Raw genomic sequence first — 4,439 nt, forward strand, 5'->3', positions numbered from 1 at the left:
ATACATATATATATATATATATATACATATATATATACATATATACATATATGCATATATGTATATACATATATGTATATACATGTATATACATATATATATACATGTATATACATATATATATACACATGTATATACATATATATATACATGTATATACATATATGTATGTATATACATACATACATGTATGTATATACATACATACATGTATGTATATACATACATGGATATATATACATAAATGGATATATATACATACATGGATATACACGTATGTATACACATACATGGATATACACATATGTATACATATATACGTATATATACACGTATGTATACATATATACGTATATATACACGTATGTATACATATATACGTATATATACACGTATGTATACATATATACGTATATATACACGTATGTATACACATACGTATATATACACGTATGTATACACATACGTATATATACACGTATGTATACACATACGTATATATACACGTATGTATACACATACGTATATATACACGTATATGTACATACGTATATATACACACGTATATGTACATACGTATATATACACACGTATATACATACGTATATATACATATACGTATATATACATATACGTATATACACGTATATATACATATACGTATATACACGTATATATACATATACGTATATACACGTATATATACATATACGTATATACACGTATATATACATATACGTATATACACGTATATATACATATACGTATATACACGTATATATATATACGTATATACACGTATATATATATACGTATATGTACACGTATATATATATATATATATACATATATATACGTATATGTACATATATATACATATATACATATACGTATATGTACACATATATATACATACGTATATATACACATATATATACATACGTATATATACACATATATATACATACGTATATATACACATATATATACATACGTATATATACACATATATATACATATACGTACATACACGTATATATATACATATACGTACATACACGTATATATATACATATACGTACATACACGTATATATATATATACACGTATATATATATATATATACACGTATATGTACATATATATATATATATATATATGTACATATATATATATATATATATATATATATATACACGTATATACACGTATATATATATATATATACACGTATATGTACATATATATGTACATATATATATATATGTACATATATATATATATATATATATATATATATATACACGTATATGTACATATATATACATACATATACATATACGTGTATATATACATATATATACATACATATACGTATATATACATATTTATACATACATATACATATACGTATATACACGTATATATACATATATGTATATATACACATATACATATACGTATATACACGTATATATACATATATGTATATATACACATATACATATATGTATACATACATACATATATACACATACGTATATACATACATACATATATATATACGTATATACATACATCTTCCCATGGGCTCACCACCTGTGGGAGGGGCCATAGGGGTGCAGTGCGAGCTGGGCGGCGGCCGAAGGCGGGGACCTCGGCGATCTGATCCCCGGCTACAGAAGCTGGCTCTAGGGACGTGGAATGTCACCTCTCTGGCAGGGAAGGAGCCCGAGCTGGTGTGTGAGGTCGAGAAGTTACGACTAGATGTAGTCGGACGCGCCTCCACGCACAGCTGGGGCTGTGGTACCAGTCCTCTCGAGAGGGGTTGGACTCTCTTCCACTCTGGAGTTGCCCACGGTGAGAGGCGCCGAGCAGGTGTGGGTATATTTATTGCTCCCCGGCTCAGCGCCTGTACGTTGGGGTTCACCCCAGTGGACGAGAGGGTAGCCACCCTCCGCCTTCGGGTGGGGGGACGGGTCCTGACTGTTGTTTGTGCCTATGCATCAAACAGCAGTTCAGAGTACCCACACTTTTTGGAGTCCTTTGAGGGGGTGCTGGAGAGCGTTCCCACTGGGGACGCCATCAATCTGCTGGGGGACTTCAATGCTTGCTTGGGCAATGACAGTGAGACGTGGAAGGGCGTGATTGGGAGGAACGGCCCCCCCGATCAGAACCCGAGCGGTGTTCTGTTGTTGTCCACACGTGCACTTGGCACCAGGACACCCTCGGTCGCAGTTCGATGATCGACTTTGTGGTCGTGTAATTGGACTTGCGGCCGCATGTCTTGGACACTCGTGTGAAGAGAGGGGCGGAGCTGTCAACTGATCACCACCTGGTGGTGAGTTGGCTTCGATGGTGGGGCAAGATGCCGGTCCGACGTGGCAGGCCCAAACGTATTGTGAGCGTCTGCTGGGAACGTCTGACGGAATCCCCTGTCAGAAGGAATTTCAACTCCCACCTCCGACAGAACTTTGCTCATGTTCCGGGGGAGGCGGGGGACATTGAGTCAGAGTGGACCATGTTCCGCGCATCCATTGCTGAGGCGGCCGACAGGAGCTGTGGCCGTAAGGTGGTTGGTGCCTGTCATGGCGGCCATCCCCGAACCCGTTGGTGGACACCAACAGTGAGGGATGCCGTCAAGCTGAATTAGGAGTCCTATCGGGCCTTTTTGGCCTGTGGGACTCCTGAGGCAGCCGATGGGTACCGGCTGGCCAAGCGGAATGCAGCTTTGGTGGTCGTTGAAGCAAAAACTCTGGCATGGGAGGAGTTCGGTGAGGCCATGGAGAAAGATTTCCGGACGGCGTCGAGGAAATTTTGGTCCACCATCCGACGTCTCAGGAGGGGGATGCAGTGCACCATCAATACTTTGTATAGTCGGGATGAGGCGCTGCTGACCTCGACTCCCTACCGTTGTTAGCCGGTAGGGAGAATACTTCGAAGACCTCCTCAATTCCACCAACACGCCTTCTCATGAGGGAGCAGAGTCTGGGTTCTCTGAGGCGGGCTCTCCAATTTCTGAGGTTGAGGTCACCGAGGTGGTTAAAAAGCTTCTCGGTGGCAGGGCCCGGGGGTGGATGAGATTCGTTCCTCAAGGCTCTGGATGTTGTAGGGCTGTCCTGTTTAACACGCCTCTGCAACATCGCGTGGACATCGGGGACAGTGCCTCTGGATTGGCAGACTGGGGTGGTCGTCCCCCTTTTTAAGAAGGGGGACCGGAGGATGTGTTCCAACTAGAGGGGGATCACACTCCTCAGCCTCCCTGGTAAGGTCTATTCAGGGGTGCTGGAGAGGAGGGTCCGTCGGGAAGTAGAATCTCAGATTCAGGAGGAGCAGTGTGGTTTTCGTCCTGGCCGTGGAACAGTGGACCAGCTCTACACTCTTAGCAGGGTCCTCGAGGGTGCATGGGAGTTCGCCCAAGCAGTCTACATGTTTTGTGGATTTGGAGAAGGTGTTCGACTGTGTCCCTCGGGGTGTCCTGTGGGGGTTGGTCCGGGAGTATGGGGTACCGAACCCCCTGATACGGGCTGTTCGGTCCCTGTACGACCGGAGTCAGAGTTTGGTCCGCATATCCGGCAGTAAGTCTGACTCGTTTCCGGTGAGGGTTGGACACCGATAAGGCTGCCCTTTGTCACCGATTCTATTTATAACTTTTATGGACAGAATTTCTAGGCGCAGCCGAGGCGTAGAGGGGGTCCGGTTTGGTTGCCTCAGTATTGAATCTCTGCTTTTTGCAGATGATGTGGTTCTGTTGGCTTCATCAAGCCGTGACCTCCAACTCTCACTGGAGCAGTTCGCAGCTGAGCCTGAAGCGGCTGGGATGAGAATCAGCACCTACAAATCTAAGACCATGGTCCTCAGTCGGAAAAGGGTGGAGTGTCCTCTTCAGGTCGGGGATGAGATCCTGCCCCAAGTGGAGTTGAAGTATCTTGGGGTCTTGTTCACGTGTGGGGTAAGAATGGCACAGGAGATCGACAGGCGGATCGGTGCAGCGTCTGCAGTGATGCGGACTTTGTATCGATCCGTTGTGGTAAAGGAGCTAAGCCGGAAGGCAAAGCTCTCGATTTACCGGTCAATCTACATTCCTACCCTCACCTATGGTCACAAGCTGTGGGTCGTGACCGAAAGAACAAGATCCCGGATACGAGCGGCCGAAATGAGTTTCCTCTGCAGGGTGTCCGGGCTCTCCCTTAGAGATAGGGTGATAAGCTCGGTCATCCGGGAGGATCTCAGAGGAGAGTCGCTGCTCCTCCGCATCGAGAGGAGCCAGATGAGGTGGCTGGGGCATCTGATTCAGATGCCTCCCCGGTGGAGTGTTCCGGGCACGTCCCCGGGGACGCCCCATTACACGCTGGAGAGACTACGTCTTCCAGCTGGCCTGGGAACGCCTCGGGATCCCCCCGGAAGAGCTGGAGGAAATGGCTGTGGAGAGGGAAGTC

The sequence above is a fragment of the Phyllopteryx taeniolatus genome, unplaced genomic scaffold, assembly GCF_024500385.1.
Source record: "Phyllopteryx taeniolatus isolate TA_2022b unplaced genomic scaffold, UOR_Ptae_1.2 contig_24, whole genome shotgun sequence".
Lineage (NCBI taxonomy): Eukaryota > Metazoa > Chordata > Actinopteri > Syngnathiformes > Syngnathidae > Phyllopteryx > Phyllopteryx taeniolatus.